Source organism: Vulpes vulpes, chromosome 2 (assembly GCF_048418805.1).
Source record: "Vulpes vulpes isolate BD-2025 chromosome 2, VulVul3, whole genome shotgun sequence".
Lineage (NCBI taxonomy): Eukaryota > Metazoa > Chordata > Mammalia > Carnivora > Canidae > Vulpes > Vulpes vulpes.
Window position 1 is genome coordinate 113,223,514 of NC_132781.1, and position 12,101 is coordinate 113,235,614.

Below are 12,101 nucleotides of genomic sequence, written 5' to 3' on the forward strand. Positions count from 1 at the left end.
TCAGTTGATGCCAAATGTCCACTTTACCATCCAGCTATTCCTGCCTACAGCAGAACCTTCCTGAACTGATCCGGTTCAGTCACTGACATAAACTGTCATTTTAGGATGGTAGTCTTTTTTTTTTTTTTTAAGGATTCTATTTATTCATTCATGAGAGAACACAGAGAGAAGCAGAGACACAGGCAGAGGAAGAAGCAGGCTCCATGCAGGGAGCCTGATGCGGGACTCGGTCCCAAGACCCTGGGATCAGGACCTGAGCTGAAGGCAGATGCTCAACCACTGAGCCACCCAGGTGTCCCCAGGATGGTGGTTTTAAGAGAACAGAGGGACATACTATAGAAACACTTTGAAATAAAGGGGACTGTCAGAGTAGAAAATGTGAGACAGGGATATGCTGAGAGGGACACTCAACAGCACTATTGTTGATGGAATAATTCTGTTTGGTAATGACGTCCTTTCAAAGCAATGGAACAGAGCCATTGACAGCCCCATTGGCCTACCCTTAGAACAAAGGACTTCTATCTCAAGAATTCAGGAGTGATATTCTTATGGCATTTAGGATAAATAGTTAAAATTCTAAGGATGGGGGGCATTAAGGGACATGTAGTCTATGCTGAAATATTAAACTATACTGAAAATACAAATATTAAAAATTATTTTAACAAACCACTGGAAAGAACTATTCCTTATCTGGTATCATAAATATCACAAGTGTGTTTTTAAGATTTTATGTATTTATTCATGAGAGATACACAGAAAGAGGCAGAGACACAGGCAGAGAGAGAAACAGACTGCTTGCGGGGAGCCTGATGCAGGACTCAATTCCAGGACCCTGACATCACAACCTGAGCCAAAAGCAGATGCTCAACCACTGAGCCACCCAGGGGCCCCACAAATGTGTTTTTATAATATAGTTTCAACTCACATAACAGAAAACAGAAAAAACTACTGGCTGCCAGAGCAAATAATAGCTACCTTCTCCAAACAGTTGTCTTAATTCATTATCTATTTTTATTAATTAATAATACATATGTGGCTTAATAGTACCTGAAACCTCAAAGGAACCCTCTATGTTATCTCTTTCCACCCCTAGATCCCCTTCAATATGCAGTCGAACCTGATCTTAGCTGATAAACTATTGTAAATATTTTCTCTCAGTTACTACTTTGTAAGTTCTTTCTTTGGCCATTTGAATTTAACAAATCATGTAGAACTTGTTGATTTTTTTTCTTCATGTCATCTTATGTTTCTCCACTCCAAAAGAGTAAAAAATATATTCCATGCAAAAATAGGGTTTAACTTTTTTTTTTTCCAGAAGTTTGCTAGATATGATTTCTAACTTGTATAGGGGCAAGGTAACTTCTCCCTGCGAGTCAGTCCGTGTAATTCTTTAGCACCACATCCTTGCACAGAATTCAAGCTGCTGCTGACTTCTCCACTTTGCCTGTTTTTCCTTCATTTTGCATCTCTGACTTTCCATCTGGGATTACTTTTCTTTCCCCTAAAGAACACTCATTGGTATCTTCTCAAATGTGGGTCTGCTAGTAAAGAATTCTCTTAGTTTTTGCTTGTTTGAAGATGACTTATTTCATTCTCATTCTTGAAGGATATTTTTACTGGGAATGGAATTCTGCATTGACAATGATTTTTCTTTCCATTGAAGATAGATCCTATTGTCTGCTGGATTCTGTTGTTACTGTTGATAAGTTGGTAATCATTTTAACTGTTGTTCCTTTAAAGGTCATCTTTTATTGTTGACTGCTTTTAAAATATTCCTCTTAATCTTAAGTTTTCTGTAGCTTTAATATGATGATTTCAGATGTGGATTTCTTTCTTTTTAAAAAATTTTTGCCTGAGGTTCCTAGGACTTCATGAATTTGTGGATTCATGGGAAAATCCTCAGTCATTATTTCTGACATCACGTTGGCTCACTTTTCCTAATCCTAATCCTAAAGGATTCCAGCATTCGAAAATCTCTCCATATCCTGTTTCCTGTGCTTTCTTCTATTTATTCCAGCTTTTGCCTTTTCATACTTCCTTCCAAACCTATGCTACAAGCCACAGATTCTCTTTTCAAGTATGTCCAGTGTGGTCTCAGATGCATCCATTGAGTTACTTCAGTTATTGTGTTTTTTAGTTCTAGAATTTCCATTTGGTTCTCTTCAAATCTGCTCTGTCACTTTTTAGAATGTTCAGTTATTTCACAAAGTTTTAAATAACACTTCTTTTTCTCCAGTACCATAGACATAGTTATCTTAAAGCCCATATCTGATCATTCCGAACTTGAGCCCCTTTATGAGCTGTTTTTATTGTTTTCCTTCTGTCCTTGTGTGACTGGTCATTTTTGATTGTATTATGAACATATTCAAACATTTTTAAAAGATTTATTTATTTATTTATTTATGATAGAGAGAGAGAGAGAGAGAGAGAGAGGCAGAGACACAGGAGGAGGGAGAAGCAAGCTGCATGCTGGGAGCCTGACGCGGGACTCAATCCTGGGACTCCAGGATCACGCCCTGGGCCAAAGGCAGGCACCAAACCGCTGAGCCACCCAGGGATCCCCATATTCAAACATTTGTTTGTAGAAATAGTTGAAAGCCTAGGATGATGAGCTTTTCTGCTATAGGAAGTTTGGGGTGTTTCTGTCAGGTACATGGGGGATTATAACCAGGATCATTTTTTTTTCCCGAAGATTTATTTACTTATATGAAAGAGAGAGAGTGAGCATGCAAATTGTGGGAGAGAGAGAATCCTGAAGCAGATGCCCCACTGAGTGCAGAGCCTGATGCAGGGCTCTGTCCAACGACCCTGCAATTATGACCTGAACTGAAATCAAGAGTCAGCCACTCAACCAACTGAGCCACCCAGGTGCCCCAATCTGGGATCATTTTAGTCCGTTTTCAGGGCTTGAGATTTTTCTGGGAAGCTCAGATGGCTCAAAGCTGGATTTCAGTCCTTTAAAGATTGGTTTATTTTTATATAGCACAAAATGTAGAGATTTACCAGAGCACCTATCCCTGGTAGGCTCTAGACTTCAACTTTTGACCCTCTAAGCTACTGAAGTGATGCTCAGCCTCTCAGATACTTCTGTGTCCTTGACATACATCCTTTAGATAAAAGTGTTGCCAAATACCCCCCCCCCCCAAAAAAAAGTGTTGCCAAAGGCTGAGGCTGCTGCTTTAAATTTTCATCTTTTCCCAGATATTTTTTCTCACTATTTTGATACTCTCAAGATTTTTTTAAAAATATATTTTGTATATTGCTTTTTTAGTTCACAGTGGGAAGGTTGGGTATGAAATTACCTGCAGGTTTTCTTTATGGGCAACGTTTCCCAAAGTGATTAATCACATGTACATGAAATATTCTTTTGTAGTGGTTAATTTTCTACTGATGTTTGAGAGGCCTCATAGCCTTTTCATATTTACTGAATATTCTGTGAATTCTTTGCTTTATGCACTCCAAGTTCTTAAGTGCCATTATCGTTTTTGTGACTTTGTTGGGTGGATAACAGATGCTGACAAAAGCAGAGTCGTGGCTTCTTGGAGACCACTTGGTCATTGAATGTAGTGTTAATTAGGTCTTGCATATCACTCAGTGTGGTAATTCCCATTTGGATTTTGAATTAATTAGCAGTTACTGAGTAGGTGCCATGTACTAGGTTTCTCTGTGTGTGTCATTAAATTTCTAAGTACCTATAAATCTTCATATTTTCTTTCTTTTTTCTTTTTCTTTAAGACAATGACCTTCATGAGGCCAGGGTTTGGGTTTCCTCTGGGGGAAAAAAAAAACATCACTTGATGAAGGTATTGATAATTAAAATTATTGCAGCCACTATGAATTTGTGTTATTACCAAATACCTTGTATTTTTATATTTTTACTTACCCTTGTATTATGAATATATCAGATATTATTAAATATTCTTGTTTTTAAAAAGCTGGTTTTAATGGCCATAAGGCAACACTGTACAGTGGAAACTCCTATGAGAATGGGAATGTTCTATACCTATAGCATCCAGCGTGGTAGCCACTAGTCACATGTCACTAGTCACATGTTAGCACTTAAAATGTGACTAATGCAAATGAGGAACTGAAATGTTTTTTTTTTTTAAGATTTTATTTATTTATTCATGAGAGACAGAGAGAGAGAGAGAGAGGCAGAGACACAGGCGGAGGGAGAAGCAGGTGCCATGAAGGGAGCCTGAAGTGGGACTCGATCCCGGGTCTCCAGGATCATGCCTGGGCTGAGGGCGGCGCTAAACTGCTGAGCCACCAGGGCTGCCCAGAACTGAAATGTTTTAATCTTATTTCATTTTAATACATTTAAATTTAAGTAGCTACGTGTGACTAGTGGTTCTGTATTGGAGAGTGCTGCTGAAAAACATTGACTCACTCTACCACCCGTGAGAGACTTCAAGCTATTTCCTTCTTTTGCTAATTATAAACAGCATTGGAATGACTGTCTTCATGTAGAAATCTTTGACCACATGTCAATCATTTCTTAAGTTAGATTCTTAGAAGTGGAATTACTGGGGCAAGGAAAACCAACTAATTTGTGGTTTTTACAGATATTAAAACCACGTTTTCTAGAAAAGCCATACCAACTCATTAACATGTAAAACTGTTACCAGAGTAAGAATTCGAAATGGATTAAGCAGCAAAAGGTAATCAATGAACCACACCCAAAAGTAAGTAAGAAAATAGGTATATTTAATTAGTTTTAAAATAGGGAAAGATTTTTAAAACCTAACAGCAATGAAAAGTAATTATAAAGGGAAAAAAATCAGTAATGTTAGCTATATAAAAAATGTTTGACTTTTGTTTCAAGCAAAAACAGAATAAAAGTAAACAGAAGGCTGGAAAAGTGTATGCAGCAAAGAGAAACTTATCTTTAGTATATAAAGAGCAATTCCAGGTCAATTAATATTAATCCTATTTAAGAAATCGGCAAAGAAAATGAAACAATTTACAAAAGAGAAATAAAATTCAGTAAGATTATGAAAGAGTCAACTGGACTAATGACTAAAAAATGCAAATTAAAAAATACTATTTTTGTGTTCATATTGTTCAACTTTAAATAATGTAAATTACTTACAATGACATCTTCCATAGTATACATTTGTAGAATCCAACAAAATTATAATAATTCCCAATAAATATTAAGAAATGCCAAAATTATAAAAATGCACGGTCCGTTCTGCATCTTCACACAAAGGTCATGAAACCACCCGAAGGCTATAGCAGCTTGAGTGGCTCACATCTTCAGCTGTCTGAGTCATGTCAGGCTTAAACCTCAAACCCAATTCATTCCAGGCCATAGGGTCTTCCACTTCCAGCGGGAGAACAGTCAAGAATCTTCTTTCTAGACCCCCGGAAAGATAAATCCTGCCCCAAATTGTTCAGAGAAAACCAGTGAACTAAATCAGAATCTCCTAGACTCACTGTTAATTGGGCACTTCTTAAAAATACAACATGGAACATTTGCAACATGGGAGGCATCATGCTAAAGGTATTAAATGAGTTACTGGATAAAAGGATAGTTAGTCTTTGTAATAATTTGGCTGTCATCCCCATTGTGATGATGGAGAAACTGAGGCTTTACAGTGGTGAATAACTCAGCTAGTAAATGGCAGGGTCCAGGCTTCAAAGCCAGGTCTGAGTGTGAGGCCCATAAATCAGACCATGATAGTGTGGCCTCTTGGTGCAAGTTAATGGTGTGATGACACAATGCTCTCATGTACACTAGTAGAGTTGCATGAGGATCCAAAGGGAGTGCAGTTTGACATTTCAAGACCCAGTGAAGAAGGCTGCGTGTCAGGAGGGATTTCCATGCACTGTGCAAGAGCAGTGTAATGATACACGTCATTCCCGTTGTTTTTCTCCCCTCCTCCCTCATTCCTGGATATTAAAATTCCATTATTTGCTGGGCACTGATGGAAGTCTGGCATGCACTCTGCTGGCTTCTAAGCTACAGCATGGCCTCTTTCCAGGAGAACCACCCTAGACCAGCCAAACACATGTCAGAAGCCTCTAGGCAATTTCTAAAGCCTGTTGCTGCCTTGGAGTGTTTTAAAAACTGCTGATGATTTTAGCAGCTCTCAGCTCCTCGGAGACCACAGCACTCACTGAAAAGCTTAGTGGACTCTAGAGCCTTGTACACAGTATCATGGCCACTGGTGAAGAGGATGATTACCCCAAACACAGCGCTTTCGCGATGTGTCAGCAGGCTTCGGTAACATCAGACATTAGTCATAGGTCCTCTCAGATCCTCTGAAAAATCATTTGCTGTAACACTGGGGGTTCTTGGCTCCCCTTGTTGTTGATGGGCCCGAAGTTCTTCACATTGCTCATCACAGTGAAGGGCACACAGTTGGTATTTAATAACTATAATTTCAACAACTGATTTATAAATAATTATAAGATCCTTTAACCTTAAAATGTACACTCACTAAAGGGTATGCCAGGACCTGGGCACTTTCTGGTTCTGGTCCTGGTCCCAGTGGGAATGGGAGCTGGACTTTGCCAGCCTGGGAACAGCTATAGAGCCTCCTGCATGTTGCTGGCACCTGACTGGGCTCTGTTTCCTACCCCATCTATGTTTGCTAGAGAATCTGTTGAGAGAGAGGCCTGGTGCTGGGTTGGGCAAGATTTCCGCCTTTTGATTTCAGCCTATAAAACCTTTAAGTGGGAGGAAGAGCTGAGAAGAGCCACAGAAAATGTGAGCAACCTAGACCTTTTTTTTTCCTTATTAGTTTCATGCTTTTAAGTGCTCAAACTAGCTAACATCCATGTCCTCGGGAGGATTAAGGAGAATATATGTGAAATACATCTGTCCTTGACCAAGATTTACATGTCTTCTCTTCCCTTTCCCTAGTCTATGTAACTAGATCTACTTTCACCTTCATATTGAGGAACTTGGCTAAGGGCCTCTCTCTGAGAACCAGGCATTGGCTAGTGTATCATTTACCAGATGCCTTTCATGCTAGAACTTTCTTTAGACTTGTTCCCATAATCTGGGCTCTTCCGTGCCAATCATAGATTCCCATGTAGCTTTTGGAAATGTGTCTTCCTTTCTCCATTGAAGTTAGTTGTCAATTTTGGAGGGTAGAGAACAAGCATAATGTTTCTTATCTGTAAATGCCAAATTAAAATGAGGGGAAAGGTGAACGTTGCTTGCACTTCATTCATTGGCTTACTTCCTGCTCCAGGACATCAGTTTTGTCTTCACATCCAAAATTCAGTGTCTAAGAGCCACCTGGGCATTTTATGTGCAGCCCTGTAGGCAAATAGCCTGTCTGTAAGCTCTATGAATTTGGGAAGCATCTTGTTTTTGATCATTAGAGTACATAGTCCCAGCTCTCAGCACTGTCTCTCACACCTAGTAGGTAAATATTTTTGCTGAAATACATACCAACATGTAAACATTAAATGTGGTGTGTGCTTTTGAGTCACAGTACGTACCATGGAGTGGCTAGTACATACCAAGCACTTGAAGCATTTTATGTACATTTTTTTCATTGAATCTTTGAGCAATCCAGTGAAATGGACATTGTTACCCACTTCTTATAAATCAAAAGGTGACGGGCAGGGAGGTGACATCACTATGCTAAAATGCAGAACACAGTAAGAAGAAAAGTTCAGCCTCAAGCCCAGTTTCCGCTAGCTCTTCCCCATACCATTCTTCACTGTACCATTAGACATAGACCCTAACATTAGACCACCTCTTAAGTTTCCAGACTCTACTTGTCCTCATGGCCCAATGACGTGATGTGAGTGAGTGCACACGGATGTCAGCTGCCCTAAGGCTGAGAGGCTCCAGCCAGCAGCTGGTGTCATGAAGAACTAATGGAGCTGTTCTGCTCTGATGCATAGAATTAACTATTCATGATTTATTATTTAACTTACACACACCGTGGGCATGGAGGGGGATGTAGACTTCTTTCCTTTCACGATTTGGTTGGGACAGACCAAGGGCCAGCATGGAGACAGTGGTGGTAAGGAGAGCAGGAGAAAGTTGGTGACTGTGAGGTCCAGTGATGTCATGACCTTTATTTCAGCCATGTTCTTCAAGAACATATGGCTCTGCCGCAGTTTGAGAGGGGAGATGCTGTAAAAATATTAGGATGTCGAGAAAGTAGCTTGTATGTGATGGGGGTCAAAGGAAGGGCAGGCTGAGGGTCACTGAGCAGCCAGGAAGAATGCCAGACAAGGCCAGCAGAACCCAGAATGGGAGCAGCGAGCTGGTTGGAGGAGAGAGCAAATAAAGGATCTCAGGAAAGGAAGATGCAGGAAGACCAAATGAGATCACGTCTCGAAAATTTGGAGGGTCTTGCAGATAGGCAATATACGGCTATCAAGCAAATAAGCGTGGATGATGGAAGGCTTGGGTACTCCTGTGTTACCTTTTCAGGCTACAGGCCTTATTGTAAATATCTAAAAGCATAGCTCCAGGTAATAATAAAAATGTCTAGCTTCCCCCTTTCTGGTTTTCTAGAACAGGGGTCAATAGACTTTTTCAATGACCACAGATCATACATATCTTAAGCATTGCAGGTTAGCTGGTCCCTGTCTCACTGCATAGCCATGCTGCTGTAGCACAGAGGCAGCCATAGGCAATCTGCAAAGAAACTGTGTTTGTCAAAAAACAGGCAGCGGTCTGGATTTGGCCCCCAGGCCATAGTTTGCTGACCCCTAGTCCACAGGGATGACTGGCATGGCTAGAGATCATTTAGTTGGTAGTATTTATTCACATCTACTGAGCTGCTCATGTCCAAACATGGCCAGCAGTAGATGCATGTGTCAGAAATGCATTGCAAAACAGAGATCTGGGACTTCGGGCAGGGGACAGAAGGCAGTGGGGAAAATGTGTTTTTGACTCTGATTCAGAATATGAGGAAATAAATGATGGACAGAGGGCACAGTAGTTCTTGCCTGAGGTGACCACTGAAAACTTGGGTTTTTTGTTTCAAAAAACTTTGCTCCTCCACAATGATGATATATATCATTTTAAGTAAGTCAGAAGCATCCGAGTTATTTAGAACACTTTTTTGTTGGGGCAGTTAAAATTTACTCAAATGAGATGACATTTAAAAAGTTTTGAGGCTCTCTGAGTTGAAGGCACCATGTGGCTGTCATACAAAGAGAAAATGAACAACGTAGAGCTCTGAGTTCTCCCGCACAATCTGTCCAGGTTGTAGGCTCTTAGTCACCAGCATCCAAAGGCATGGTCCTGGTGCGACCAGAAAGCCCAGCTTCTCCTTTCTGGCATCCTAATTTTGTGGTCAAGTCCCTCCAGTCAGATCTGCAGATTTTCTCTGTAAAGGGCTGGGGAGAGCCCCAAAGGAAACTGGCTACAAGTAACAACGAGATAAATTCTACAAATGCAAGCAAGTGGATTGAAAGAGATAACAAATGTGGAAGTGCTTATCAGGGACTGCCCCTCCACCCCCGGCTGGCAGGGGAATCTGCACATGGGTGGAATTCCTCAGTGCTGTCTAAATGTGCAGACTCCCCTTTCCCTCCTTCAGGACACTCGATCCTGCCTTCCGATCCCTCCTTGGCTCTGGCTCCAGACTCCAGATTCTCAAGGAATGAAACAAATATGGATTATATGCTGTGGGAGAGGCACTAGGCATAGGGGATAAAAAAAATAAATGTGACAGAATTTTTCTCTTGAGGGGTTCAGAGAAGAAAAGTCATGTGACTGTTGTATGTAGAACACTCCCTGTATGGTCCAGTCATGGCACAGAGCAGGTGCCAATCAGTTCTTTGTAGGAGTGGAGAAGGGGATCATGGACTTATCAGGGCAGGGGTAGTTGAGTCTTAAAGGTCTAACTTTTAGAAGTTAGTCATGTTGTAGGGTGGGAAGGGACAGAGGGGCCAAACAGAGGGAGATAGATAGCTTGTGCAAAGCATGGAAGCAAGAGAAAACATGTGCACACCAGAGAAGTCTATTTAAGTCACCCTAATTAAGGACCTTAGAAAAAATAAGATGAAACCAGAGAGGGAGACAAACTATAAGAGACTCTTAATTCTCAGAAACAGACAGTTGTTGGAGGGGTGGAGGTGAGGGGGTAGGGTAACCGGGGGATAGGCATTAAGGAGGGCATGTGATGTAATGAGCACTGAGTGTTCTATGCAACTGATGAATCACTAAATTCTACCTCTGAAACTAACAGTACACTCTACACTAATTATATTGAATTTACATTAAAATAGTTTTTTTTAAAAAAGGACCTTAGAATTTTGCTGGGGAGAAGAAATATGAAACAACCCTATGTTCATCAAACTAACATGTCACGTAGATAGTGGAAAGAATTTTAGGGAAAGGAAAGAGCTTGGGGTAGTCAATGAAAGATTGATGCCAGAGGTGACATAGGAACTAGTCCTTGAAGATGGGACAGTTTTCTTGAAAGGAGGGAGTGAATTTTTGATTGAGGAAAAACATGAAGAAAGCCATGAAACAAGAGTGCATATGCCATTGCCAGGAAGTGGAGATTTGAGCCTGAGACCCTTCAGTAAACCTGGTTCCTTTGAAGGACAGCATAGCCAGTGGAACAGTGGGCAGAGGAAGACTCTTGCCTTCTTTACTCCAGACCCTCAGGCTCTCCGGAATCAATCCCCTTCTGCAGATAAGGGTCAGTGTTACCAAAACTCAGAAGAAAAAGTAACCAAGATCCTCCCCAACCCCCAAGAACAAAGTTCATCTGGTTTTAGAATCTCTTCCCTCCTGCAACCAGAATCTCACTTTCCAGGCTCACAGTGTCTATAAGAGTAAGGGAAGATGAAAAAAAAAAAAAAAGAGTATGGGAAGATGAAGGACACAGGGATGTCCTCACTGTCCCTGCCTGGTGGGGGATGGTTCCATTTCCTCTAAATATGTTCTTGTGTACACCATCTACATGTGCTGGTATGCTGTGTTTACTCGTTCATTGTTCCACTGTTTCACATTTAGCATGGCTTTTTCTCAGCCTCTCCAATCTTTTTGTTATGGTCTTAATATATGTCAAGGCCCATCCCTGGAGATTTATAGCAAGTGACACAGGGTGGATCCATGCGAGGGAAAAGGGAATCATGCAAACTCACACGTAGTAGAAAGTTGCATGAGTCAAAGGGCAGTCAAAGAGTCAGACACCAGAAGAAGTCTGTAGAATGAAACAGGCAGGGCTCCAGAATCCAAACATGCAGTTGGGCAATATAAACTTAGGAATTTAGACCAAGCACGGGGGACTGAGGATTCCATCAAGATGGTCAGGAGGTGTGTCAGAACATGGGTGAAGGACACAGGTTTACAAAGGAGATGTGTAAACGTAGGTGAAAATCTCATGGTCAGCATGCTCTTATTTACTTCCTGTTAGATTTACATCCTGCAGATGAACACCTGGACCCTATAGGTAGAAGTGGTACGGTTGCCTCCTTGGCCAGAGTGGGAAGTAGGGGATGGACCATGAGAGCAAACCATGAGGAGTATCAACCTTCCCTACGAGGAGAAGCGAATTGAGTCTTGAGTTATTTATACACAAAGCCTGAACAATGGATGTGCTTAATCCCTAAAGAATCAAAGAGGTTAGTGTTATTGGCAGAGAGTCTTTTAGAAAAATGTACAATGACATTATTAGGCAAATGTTTCATACATTTGTCAAAAAAAAAGTCAAAACATTAGGTCATGGATCTTAACATTAGCCAGAGTGTATTAACATGAGAGATCCTTTGCTTCTCAAGTTAAATCAATGTTACTCCAACACAAAGACTTATGAAATGTGATTATGTTTATATTGCAAAGGATGTTCTAATATCTAAACCAATTCAGGCCTTTTTTTTTTTTTTTGGTTTAGCCAGAATATATAACGATCATTTTCTTTTAGATTCAGTCCTAAAGTAATATCTATATTTAGGCTAAAAAGGTGCTTTTCTCTATGAAATAACCACCACTTTATATTTTTACACAGATTGGGTAAACACATAAGTAATTAGGTAATTGGAACAGAGCTGCAACATAGCCTAGCACAGTACTGCCCTGAAAGAGCATTTGAAATTAGAATTTAAACACAAAGGAAATTAAAACATAAAATTACACATTTTTAAATACAGGAGTCTTAGGATTT

The 12,101-nt window shown here is 40.5% G+C and overlaps 1 protein-coding gene across 1 annotated transcript in view; it reads left to right on the forward strand.

Annotated features, from left to right (window-relative positions):
- Positions 1–12,101, forward strand: part of ITIH5 (inter-alpha-trypsin inhibitor heavy chain 5) — a 75,893-nt gene that overhangs the window by 43,319 nt on the left and 20,473 nt on the right. The window lies entirely within an intron of this gene.